This window comes from Crocuta crocuta, unplaced genomic scaffold (assembly GCF_008692635.1).
Source record: "Crocuta crocuta isolate KB4526 unplaced genomic scaffold, BGI_CrCroc_1.0 scaffold124, whole genome shotgun sequence".
Classification (NCBI taxonomy): domain Eukaryota; kingdom Metazoa; phylum Chordata; class Mammalia; order Carnivora; family Hyaenidae; genus Crocuta; species Crocuta crocuta.
Genome location: NW_027551573.1, coordinates 8,245,344 through 8,257,978, shown reverse-complemented (window position 1 = coordinate 8,257,978; position 12,635 = coordinate 8,245,344). Strand labels below are relative to the sequence as shown.

Here is a 12,635-nt window from a genome sequence, read left to right as displayed (position 1 = left end):
TTTTTCTTTTTTGAATTTTAATACTTTCTATGAAGACTTTGTGAATATATCAGAAATGTGTCACTTAAATATTACGGTCCATCCATACTCATGCGTCATAACCTTCCTTTGCTCGTACTTGTAGAGTGGGATTTCACCGATTCTGCATCCCTGTGGCGACATTTCTCGGGCAGTCATGTATGTGTGCCTGGTCGGTGTTGGAGCTCCTTGAAAAGTTATGATAAACATTTCGGTACTGGTTTTCAGACGTGCTGATGGGTCACGGACACGTCAGCATAGAACCTGAATGGTTATGTTTGGATGATGAAGGTAAATGCATTTTTTTTCCCTGCAGTTCTAAGGTGTCTGGTTTGTAGCGTCTTCGTCTTGTTTGGAGATGTTGCATGTGGTTTTCAGACCTCGCTTTGCTCTCAGGATCTACTGCTTTTACATGTAGTTGCCCTCCGGGTTGCAACAGTTGATCATATTATTTTTTATTTTTGGTCCAGTTTTGAGTGTGTTTTACCTTTACTTGCATTTTGAGCCTGTCATTAATACTTGGGTTATTTGCTCTGGCTCCAGATATTCCTGGGTAAAGTCTTCACAGGGTAAAAACATGCTTGCTAGGGAGAGCATTACCAATAGTCTTTCTCCTTTGAAGTCTCGTACGTCTGTGTGTTTTCTCGTTCCTTCCCTCATGTCATGGTTAGCGTGAGTTGTGTTTGTCTTAGCCTATGGACTCGTGTTTGGGGTTTGCAGAGCTGTAGGCCGGCCAGGAGACAGGATGGCCATGGTGAGCTGCGGGGCCCTATTTAGTGCAATGTGTTCATTGCAAAGACCTCCCCACTGATCAGGATGTAATAGTTACCAAGGTTGCTCTGTAGAAATCCCTAGAAATCACCATTATTGGGTGTTATTGATAAGTTTTGCTGAGGTGTTTTTTTTGGTTTTTTTTTTTGGTTCATGTTACATCCCAATTTTATTTTAGTGTTGACGTATAGTTTGAAACTGATCGGTTCCTTCGAGTATTACATGCTGTCGATTTCTCAGTGTTGCAGTCATTAACTAGGAATGTTAATAGCAGGTTGGTTGCTTCTCAGTCAACTTTTTAAAAATTAAGTGGTCACATATAAAAAAAGGCATTCCCAATTTTCCTGTGATAAATGTTGAAATGCTAAATTAATGATCAGAGGAGTTTATCCTCATCCATCAGTTCTTGCTCTCTGAGCTCCTTTTAAATGGCTTTGATTAGTGGACAGCAGCAACATTCTCATCAAGTATATTGGGAGGGAAGTAATTCCATAAATGGCTCTGTTGAACTTAATTGAGCAGAAAGTTATATTTAATAGTTACTCTTTATCCTAAATGTCACCAGTGACCTCATTCATCTAGCAATGTATTTAGAGTGGTGCAGCATCTCAGTGGGAACAAACGTGTAAATGCAGCTCTTGGAAGTGACGTCTCTATCTTGCCTCAGCTTCTGAACCTCGGACTCTGTTTTGTCACAACATTTATGGGTGGCATGAACGTTACAAACACAAATCTTAATATACTGCATGATATTTAACATAACTGAGAAACAAGTCCGAGTTGACCGCGGAAGTTACTACCATGGCTCGAAAACTGGACGTAACCCAGAAGCCTTGTTCTTTACGGTCCCCTCATGAGCTGTTTTAACTTTACGCCTTGAGCAACTTTTTTTTCCCATCAAAGATAATGACCTAAATATCTGTATAAATTGAATGTTGGCAGAATTATTAAGCAGAGGAATTGCTTATAAACTCTGCTGATGTATTTGACATCCAGAATTAAATATTTACCTAAGGGCAGTTTTTCAGTTAATACACTGCTAATGTTTGTTTTACTCTTAGGCAGGGTTTTTGATTTTAAGTATTTGGCCTTTACATTTTCTACTTCAGTGTATGCCCTATTAAGTGTAATCTAGTCCCCAGAAGGAGAGAACACCGTAGGAGAGACTGAACCAGACAGATGGAGATAGTGCCTCCCCTTTGGTGGTTATGAACTTGAGGAAGGTCCAGGACTTACTGAGAGAAATGTTAGCCATATCACTAAGAACAGATAATAACAGGCAGTCTCTTAATTTGTGTGTTTTCAGCAAAAGTGTTTGTTGGTATTTGCACATCATCTTTATTTTTGCATTCTAACGTAAGCCTTTGCGGTTCTCCATGGCCTTGGCTCCTGGTCAAAGCAGCAGTTTCCACGCGGCCTGATTACAGGTCGGGTCTCTGCTAAGGAAACAGTCTGGATGAATTTGTGAGGAATGTTGTTTTACCTTCAAGATGCTGTAGTAATGAGAGCTTGTGAAGTCTCCGTCTCACAAGCGAGGCATCGCAGGAGCCGTCGGGTGGGTGGGAAGGGGAGACAGAGGCCTCGGAGAAGCAATAGCAAAGCCAGTGACCTGGTGAAGCTGATTGAGTCCCTGTCTCTTGTGGATTAGTCATCTGTACCTTCTAGAGAGAATGAGATTATTTATCGGCCAGATTCTTTGAGTTGAAATTTATCTCCCCTTTCAACTTGGGTTCTGTGCAGTTCATGGCTGTTCCCCTAAATCATTTCGTGATTACCTTTTATATTTGGTTGCAGTCTGTCATAACTTGTCTGTCATAACAAGTGTCTCCTTGTCCCTAAACGGAAATCTCCGAAATGTAAGCTCCCTCTCTGGTTTTTATAGATCTGAATTTTAATTTTTTAAAAAGAGCCTTTTGAAAGTCCCATAATCCTAAAATATTCCGAAGACTTATTACTATTACAAGTGTCAAAGTCCTCACTGCACTCCCCACTAAACAGCACTCTCTCCCGCACAGTCTGAATGGTTGAAAATACAGTTTCTGGCTATAAAACGTGAAGGGCTATTGAGATAAACATCTTCTAGTGGAATATTCATAGATGTATATAGTTAGAAGTTTGGTAAGCCAGTATTTGTTTTTAATAACCTTTTCATTTATTTCCTTCTCTGATTAGCATTGCCTTCTGTTGTAAGAAATGTGGACCCCTGTGAGGTGCTGGAGGTTTGACTCATCCTGAAAGCTTTCCACTCTTGTCTAGTTACTGCTGCAGAGGCACTAAGGAATTTACCAGAAAAAGAGATTTGATACAAAATGATTTATGAAATCTCGACATTTCCTGAGGTCATATCACTGGGCACCAGTTACCAATACTATGAATGAATGGCACACCTGGAAGTTTGTTTTTTGTTTTTTGAGCTCACGACGATTTCTTCAAAGATGTCGATTGTTTGCCTCGAAAATTTTATAAATTGCATTTCTACGCACATCTGGCCCCAGTGCTTACCATTGGGCTTATTATTCATAATCTGCGATTCAATAAAGGCTTTGTGCTTTCATTTATCTTCAAAACCGCTGGTATGAGCCTTAATGTAAAGACTTGAATGGCTATTTAAAAAACTATCTTGTGATTCTAACGACGGCCCTGTTTAGACCAATGAGAGGTTTTTCTGTACACAGAGAGGATTTCTGTGGGCGTTCAGCCTTTGTAACGCCAGTCGTGGAGTGGGAGATGCTTTCAGCTGGTGTTTTCTCTCCTGCCCCGTCTCCACAGCCACTGCAGGACTGAAACCAACCCCCTACAGTCTGTTTATTCGCAAATACCACCCCTTTGCTTTGACGCAGGGGTTATGCTTGATGTGCTAAGAGGTTGAGACACTTTACCGGAGGTTTTGTGGAGCCACAAGTTACACAGACTGTGAAAATAGAATAATGAAAATGTCTGGTTCTGCAAAGAACAGAGAAAGAAGTAGGGTTAATGACCAAGAGCAGCCAGAGCGTGTTTTGCCGAGGGAGGAGTGTCAGCCCTAGGACTTGGACGGGCGGTGCTTGCCTGGAACCCAGCTGAGTGGTGGTGAAGAAAGTCCTGGATAGTTTGCTTCCAGATCATCACAGGCTGACTTACGGTGACAAGTAGCTCCGCAGTCTGTAGACAACTGGCTGGTAAAGCCCGCCCGCCCACCAGCCTGGTCTCTTCCTGCACAGTTACTGGAAATGTCCTTTTTTTTTCTTTTAAGAGTAAAATCAAAATATCCTGTTAGCATCCCAGAAGTTTCTTAAATGGTAAATTAGAGAATGAACTGAACATTGTCCATCTACCTAGACACCGTGAATTTGCTTCATTTCTCAGCTAATATGTGAATGCTCCGTTGTGAAGAAATGTAAATAATATGTAAATCTCTAAATGAAAGGATCTAGTTACCCTTCACCCTCTAATTGCACCTAGCTCCCTAGAGGTACCTGCTCTATTTATTTTTAGAGAGTGAGAGAATCCCAAGCAGGCTCCACACTCTGTGCAAAGCCCAACACCCCTGGGATCATGACTTAAGCTGAAATCAAGAATCAGACACTCAACTGACTGAGCCACCAAGGCACCCCATTACCGTTTTAATATTTGGGGCTGTAGCTGTCTAGATTTTTAAAAATGCATTTACATACATAAACATCTGCACATATATAATGTCAGGGAGTCTCTAAGCCTTTTACGTAAGTGGTAACCATACTGTGGTATTCTGCGATCCCCCTCCGCACCCCCCAGAGAGCTCTTTCCCTGTCAATACAGATACAGATCTATGTCATTCCTTTTATGATGCTGACTTCTGTTTGCAGGTAGCATTAGTACATTAACGTGTCAGGTACCCCAAAACCCTTATAAACTGATAGATTCATGAAATACCCAGTACTTAAGCTTATCTCTAATAAGGGTTTTATTAAAGTATTGCTATTTGGGGGCGCCTGGGTGGCTTAGTCAGTTAAGCGTCCGACTTTCGCTTAGGTCATGATCTCACAGTTCGTGGGTTCGAGCCCCGCGTCGGGCTCTGTGCTGACTGCCAGCTCAGAGCCTGGAGCCTGTTTCAGAGTCTGTGTCTCCCTCTCTCTCTGACCCTCCCCTGCTCACGCTGTCTCTCTCTCTCCTAGAAATAAATAAAAATATTAAAAAAAATAAAGTATTGCTATTTGATGGCATTTCCCTTCTGAAATGAGGAAAAAAAATATTCCCCCAATTTTACTTCTTTCAGGTGAGTTTTCATAAGTTTCTTTGAGAGGTGTTTCATCTTTGGTACTTTTGCTAAGACTGAACCGTAAATGCAACATGGTCATCTGAAACTTTAGAAAATGTTGGCCTTGGCAAAAGTGATTCTGAAAAACCACTTATTGATCATTCTCCCTCATCTGTTCTCCAAAACTTGATATTTTAGTTTTTAGATCCTTCAGTAACGGCAAGTGGCATCTGAAAGTCTCTAAAAATAAGTTACCTGTCTTAAAGTGGGATGACTTGTATGGTGAGCAAAGAGAGTGAACTCTGGTGAGAAGGAGGAGCCAGTTATTTGGGTCAGAGAGGCAGAGAGCTGCCTTGAATTGTGTTGGGAAATCTGCTGGAAAATCTTGTTGGAAAAAGAGGATGGAGGGTGTCTGTGGGAAATTCCAGACAGGGATCTTCCAAATCCTTAGGAACAGGGTGATGTTATTTTAGGAGAGATTTTCCTTGAAATCATTTTCTTAGGCTCTCATTATGTGTTTGTAGAATTTCTGCTGTAATTCCTATTCATTCATGTCCAGAAAAGCCTGTTGTGAGATGTTCTATATTTATCAGGTTAGGTCAGTTTAAGAAGGCAACAGCTTTTAAATTGGGAACATTCTTCACCTTTTAAAAATGTCTTACACTTTTTGCTTGTCTAAGAAACCATTTATATTTTTTATTTTTTTAACGTTTACTCATTTTTGAGACAGAGAGAGAGCACGAGCTGGGGAGGGGCAGAGAGAGAGGGAGACGCAGAATCCAAAGCAAGCTCCAGGCTCTGAGCTGTTAGCACAGAGCCCAATGCGGGGCTTGAACCCACGGGCCTTGAGATCATGACCTGAGCCAAAGTTGGACACCCAACCGACTGAGCCACTCAGGTTCCCCATAAGAAACCATTTAAAAGACCCAAACAAACTAATCCATGAAATAATCCATCTGGGAAACAGCATACATTTGTTTTTATGTGTGTATGCTTCTAAAGCAAGTAACTGATTCCTATTTGAAAACATGGGATTACAATGTTGAAGAGAAACCCGTTAGAAACATGCCAAGGTTTAATGCCAACATTATTCACATGAAACAAGAAGGGTCGAACGTATCAAATGGCCTGTTTAAATGGCGTATCAAGTTTCAAAAGAGCTATTGCTCACCCCTGCAAAAATGCAAACCATTTCTATACTTAAATCACCTAACAGGTATCTTCAGGAATGTTGGCTTTGCACAAGGACTCAAAATAGTTGTAAGGTACGTTACATCATGCGTCTTTGAGTTTTAAAGTCCAAGAAACGAGTGCTTTCACATAAGTAGGCAACATAGCCCCACGGGAACACAGACGGGGAGGGGGAAGGGCACACGGGCAGGCTGTAGAGACAGAGGTGTGTGCAGCTGGCAGGCAGGGCTGGGCTGAGGGCTGGGGAGCTAGTGAAGAGCAGGTAGATGGGCCAGGGCAGCAGTTTTGTCATAAAGGCAAATCGTTCTAAAAGCCCGTTTCCCTTCCCTTCCTTCTGTCTGCTTTTTCCCTGCCCTGAGGCAGCTACTTCCAACTTTGGTGGTTTGGGGCGGGTGGAGTGTTCACCTCAGTGTCTCTAAGTGATACACCTCTAATGCCACTTCTTGATATTCAGTTATTGAAATTATGTTTTGGGGCACGTGGCTGGCCAAGTCGGTGGAGCGTGTGTGTCTTGGTCTCCAGGTTGTGAGTTCAAGCCCCATGTTGGGTGTAGACATTACTCAAAAATAAAATAATATTTAAAAATCGTGTTTTTGGGGCCCCTGGGTGGCTCAGTCAGTTAAGTGTCCGACTTCAGCTCAGGTCATGATCTCACACTTCTTGGATTCGGGCCCTGCAAGAGGCTTTCTGCTGTCAGCACTGGGCCTGTTCAGATCCTCTGTCCACTCCTCCTCGCCCCTCCTCCACTCGTACTCTGGCTCTCAAAAATAAACATTAAAAAAAAAAAAGAAATTATGTTTTGACTTCTTACCACCCCCAACTCCTTTTGTGCCCCAGCCTCCTGATAGAATTACATTGAATTTTGTTTAGCACAATATTCAGTGGTTACATTATTGTGACCGTGTAGACGCTGCTCTTATCAATTGAGCTATATACTAAAGAGTTATTTTTTTTCTGTACAAGTTTTTTTTGTTTTCTGGAGGTGGTTTTAAAAAAAAATTTTTTTTTGCTTTTAGTTTTCCATCTACTTTAGTTATTCACCCTAAACGCTGCCATTTTCTTTCTTCTTCTTTTTTTTTTTTTTTTGTTGTTGTTGTTGTTAAGTAGGCTCTGTGCTAGGCATGGATGCAGGGCTTAAACCTATGACCTTGAGATCAAGATCTGAGCTGAGATCAAGAGTCAGATGCTTAAACCAACTGAGCCCCTAAGGTGCCCCAAAATGCTACTATTTTCTCAGCCTCTGCAAATGCTCAGGTGCTCAGGAATTCCATCGCCTTCTGCTCCCGGAGCTTCTGAGCAGCCGTGCCTGGTGTATACACACGGCCCTGCTCTCTCTCCACCTGCACCTGGCCCCCTTCACACCCCCTGTGGTCACCTCCTGTTCTCTGCATCCGTGTTTCCCTCTTTTGTTGACAAGCTCTCATTAGTGCACAGTCCCAGGGGCTCCCTGGGGGAGGATGCACAGGCAGTCAACACCTCAGATGGTCTGTTCTTCATTTATACTTAACTGATAGTTCTGTCGGACACAGAATTCTGGCTTGGAAAACATTTTTCCTTCAGAATTTGAAAGCATTGCTTCATTCCTCCCATGTTATTATGGGAAAATTAACTGTAACCTATTTCTTTTTTTTTTCTTCTCTTGAAACTTTTAAGGACTTCTTTTTGGTTCCCAGTGTTCTGGCATTGTCACTGTTATGGAAATTAGGTGGGTCTGTTTTTGCCTATTGTACCAGGCAGTTGGTGGCATGGACGCTTTCCATCTGGCACCACGTGTCCTGGATGACTGGGAAACTTGGAATTCTTATTTTTATTTTCCTCCCTTCTGTTTTCTCTGGATTCCACAATTACTAAGATAGTGAGCCTCCTGGACTGAGCCTCTAGTCTTCTTATCTCTTCTAACCTATTTTCCATCTCTGACTTTTTATTCAACTTGACCTTCCAACCTTTCTGTTGGTTTTTCATTTCTGCTACCATGTTTTTCATATGAGTTCTGTTTTTGTCCTTAGATGCTCTTAAAAAAATAGTATCCTATCTGGTTTCGTGGTTACAATATATTTTTTGAATCTCTGAAGCTATTGATGATACAGGTTTTTTGCCTGCCTGCCTTGTCTCTATGAACTTCTTTTTTTCTGTTCTGTTGTCTTTTTTTTTTTTTTTTAGTTCATTAATTTTTCAGAGAGTGCAGGTCGAGGAGGGGCAGAGAGAGAGAGAGAGAGAGAGAATCTCAAGCAAGCTCTGTATTGTCAGTGCAGAGCCTGATGAAGGGCTTGAACCCACAAACTTCGAGATTATGACCTGAGCCGAAGTTCGGACACTTAACTGACTGAGCCACACAGGTGCCCCAAAGATTGGGACTCTTTACTCCTTAAATGTCCAACCTCTGGCCTGTAATTAATTAATTAGGATTTTTGTTTTTGTTTTTGAGAGGGCACAAGTGAGCAAGGGGCAAAGAGAGAGAGAGAAGTGGCGCTTGAGCTCACTTGATATGGGACTGCAAGTCAATAACCATGAGATCATGACCTGAGCCAAAGTCAGATGCTTAACAACTGAGCCACCCAGATGCCCTGATTAGTTTACTTTCGAGAGAGAAAAACTGAGGGGAGGGGCAGAGAAAGAGAATCCGAAGCAGTCTCTGCACTGTCAGCGCAGAGCCCGACGTGGGGCTCAAACCCATGAATTGTGAGATGATGAGATGATATCAAGAGTCAGATGCTCAACCGACTGAGCCACCCAGAATCCCACCCCCAGTCCCCGCCTTTGACTTCGCTCTGCCCTGTGGCTGGGGATGGCTGGCACTTCTGGTCTCTGAGCCTTCTGAGTTTATCCAGTGTAACTGGGATTGCTTCTTGGTTTCACCAGCTGCAGGTTTAGGGCTGCGTTTCTTGTGTCTCGCAAGGCAGAACCACCGATCCACTTGCTTTCCACCTTTCACATTCATCCTGCTGTTTCTTCTTCTCATTTCCTCCATTCTTAGGGGCCCTAAAACCCTAACCCCCATTCTAGTGGGCTTAAGGAGACAGTGAATGTAGATGATGGGTTCAGTCCTTCATCTTCTCTGGCCAATTTCTGCCTCACCCCCACCCCCAGTTCTATGGAGACATAATGGACACACAGCACTGTGTAAATTCAGTGTGTATGGGATAATGATTTGAGCTGGCTGGTGTGCTAACCTAAAATGGGATCGTGGGGGAGAAGGGTATAGAGAGAGTCTATCTCAAGCCTTGAGAATCCATTACCTCAGGGAGTGGCATAGAGGAGACCATTTCCAACTCTTATTTTTGGGTTGTTTCCTTTTCTGCTGTGAAGTACATAATCCCCTTCTAATTGAAACTCCTTAGCTGCATAGCCCGACCACAGGTCCTCACGAAAGGGAGCTCCTCCTCTCTCGGGGGTGAGCAACGAGGTCCAAGTAGTGAGGAGTGAGAGGCTGACCCAGGGCCAATCAGCACCGCCCTGGGGAAACTTGCGTGCTGTCCGCCTTGGCTGAAGTAGTGCCCGTTGCCTGCTAAGGAGAGGGCTGGGTTTGCTGAAATAAGGGACTCACAGCTTCTGGGACAGTGATTTATTTTAGGTTCTTAAGTCTCCTCTCTGCACAAGTGCAGCACGGCCCCTGAACTCTTGCCTGCCGCAGAAATTCACTCAGGTGACGCGTGCCATCAGTTCTCTAGCCGCAGGCCCTGGCCTCCCGTGGTGGACACCACCCCGGGCCAGTTAGTAAGGGGCTCTTCAGGCCAACGTGTCTGGAGTTTTCCAACAGCGTGGATAATTAAGATCACAGACACACGAGATGTGGACATTTGGAGACCACCCCTCCACCTGGACAGAGACATTGAAATTTAATCACGGCCCTTCAGTGTGGATTTGATTCCTTATCAGACTTCTCTGCTCCACAATTACTAAGAAACGTTTTTCACAAGTTTTGTTTTCAAACACAAAAATCTTTCATTGATTGGTTGATTATTGTTGTTTTAGTAAGATGTGAGGTTGGAAGCTGATAGTGTTTTTTAAAAATTAAATTTACTTTGAGAAAGAGACAGCAAGTGGGGGAGGTAGGGGGCAGAGAGACAGGGAGAGAGAATCCCAAGCAGGCTCCGCACGGCGGGCACAGAGCCCCACACAGGGCTCGATCCCACGAACTGTGAGCCAAAACCAAGAGTCGGAGGGTCAACTGACTAAGCCACCGAGGTGTCCTGTTGATAGTTTTTCCTCAGATGGTAGCCAACTCATGCAACACTTAGATACTGAAGAAGTCATTCCTTTTCCTCTAGGATTTGAACTGTCATCCTTGTCACTAAATAAATTCACCTGGGTTTTTAAACGGTGCATATTTGCAGACCCTTCCCCAGGATCACAATCTCTGGGAGTGGGACGCCAACTGTATTTGGAAATCGATGCCTTAGGGCCTTGCCGCCCAGGCTGGCCTGCCAGCCAGCCGCACGGCGCCCCTGGGGGAGCTTGGTGGAAATTAAAATTCTTGGTAGCCACTCCAGACGCGCTGAATCAGACTCCAGGGAGGCCCGCAATGTGTGTCTCCACCGGGCCTCTGCGCCATTCTGACGCGGGCTACAGTTTGCGAGTCACTACCGGGGAGCGGGGGTGGGTGGGGTGGCAGCATGCATGGGGACGCTGGGCTCGGGCCACAGCACCGGGGGTGGAGCCCACTCGGCAATTAGTGGTAAGTTCACGGTTCGCACTGAGGCAAGCATTGTGTTGAACTCGCTTTTTCCTGTCTGCTCTCAGGAGAGTTGGTCATAGAATTGCAAAAACATGACACACACACCACAGGGTGGGAAGTCACAGCATCGGTCCCCACACCCCATGTGCCGCAAAGGGCCGAGGGTTCTCGGCGCGGTGCTTGAAGAGGCAGAAGGGAGAGGCCTGAGGGCGAGCCCCCGACAGGTCCAGCCCGGGCCCAGGGTTCACCCTTCACTCTCTTCGGGCTTGACCTTGGCCGGCAGGACACACCAGCCTGGAACTGAGGCACTGGCTCTCTGGTCCCGAGGTCTGGGGCAAACTCACTTCCGGGGCTCCGCTCGGGGGCGGAGCTGCAGGGTGGGCGGGGCGAGGGGCGGAAGCGCGCCGGTGAGGGTTAGGTGTGCCCGCCTCCGCGCCCGCTGCGGGGATTCCCGTGTTCCGGCGCAGGGAAGCCCCAGCCGCTCCGATCTTCACCTGCGGGCACTTGGGATGCAGCGGTGACCTCGCCGCCAGGGTAGCGGCCCGCCTCCAGCGCGCAGGGCCAAGTGCCACCCTCCGGGCGCCCGGAGGCCGCGGGAACTGGACTCGGGGAATCGGGGCGCGCTTGCTGCACTTACAGGAGTCTCAGCTGGGACCGTCCTCCGGGCCGCGATCTGGGATGCACATCAGATTTTCACCTTCCAGCATCTCACAGTTCACTCCTCAGCCTAGTTCCAAAGGAGGTGTCCTCTGGGCTGGGTTCTAGGCCTCCGGCAGGGTCAAGGCACAACAACCAGACCGTGGGTGGCTCTTCCCAGTAGGGTCACTTCCCAGCCAGGTTACCTGGCTCCCGGGTTGCGTCACAGGCCACCTCCTAGACCAGAGTTTCTCCAATTGCTTGTCATAGGATCTTCTCCGCGTGCTTGTTAAACTGCAGATTCTCAGGAATCTTTCCTGTAGAACAGTGGCTAGGGCCTGTGAGGTTGGGGCCTGAGAAATGGGCCTCACACCTGCCCACGTGGTCCCCCTCTCAGCCAAGTGGGCACCTCGGATTCCATAATGGGCATAAGTGCTGTTTGAAGTGGCCTCGTATAGATCTCAGTTAAGCGCTCTCCTGGTCTTGATTACCCCTTGAGTCGGTCTCCTTTGTCCCTCCCAGCCGTGACTCAGGAGCGCTTTCTTGCTCACCCAGCCTGGGTGCCTCGGAAACAGGGCAGATGTTTTTGCTGCCAGCTCTGGGGCCCCACCCCGGGTTGTAGGCCGCTGTGAGTGGGGTCACCATGGGGTTAGCCGCCTGCCTTCTGAGGATACCTACTTTCTTAGGCGGCTTTGTCTTCCGGTGCTCAGGGCGGCTCCCACCAATGGACCCTCCAGCAGTTTAATGCCCGCCCCACCTCCGGACACCCCAGGAGTTGAGACAGGGAAAGACAGAGACAGTAAGTTTCTATCTAAGCTTCCTTCATCTTGGCAGGAGTGTATCTGCCCGAAGTCTATAGTTCCTTCTAGAAAGGGGCGTTCCTGGAGGGAGGGAGGACTGATCTGGAGTAGAAACAGTTGAACGAGTTTGCTAGAAAGTGTTTCCCTCTGGGGGTGGAGCTGCAGCACCAGGTGCGTTCAAACACGTGCGGGGCTTGGAGAGAAAAGTAATTTGGGAAAGGTTTGGCTTCCTGCTCACGTTCTGAGGGGGCCTGGGGACCGCGCGGTGGTCGACCTCGTCATTCCTGGTGAAAATCGAGCAGGGCGGTGGCCGGCGGCGCCTGAATGG

The 12,635-nt window shown here is 46.2% G+C and overlaps 1 protein-coding gene across 1 annotated transcript in view; it reads left to right on the top strand.

The window, feature by feature from the left end:
- The first annotated feature begins 12,139 nt into the window (after positions 1–12,139).
- The window catches only part of ADCY7 (adenylate cyclase 7), a 57,962-nt gene continuing 57,466 nt past the window's right edge, over positions 12,140–12,635 (top strand). The window contains exon 1 of the mRNA XM_077751243.1: positions 12,140–12,306. The gene's annotated coding sequence lies outside the window, so the exon portion shown is untranslated. The remainder of the gene's footprint in view (positions 12,307–12,635) is intronic.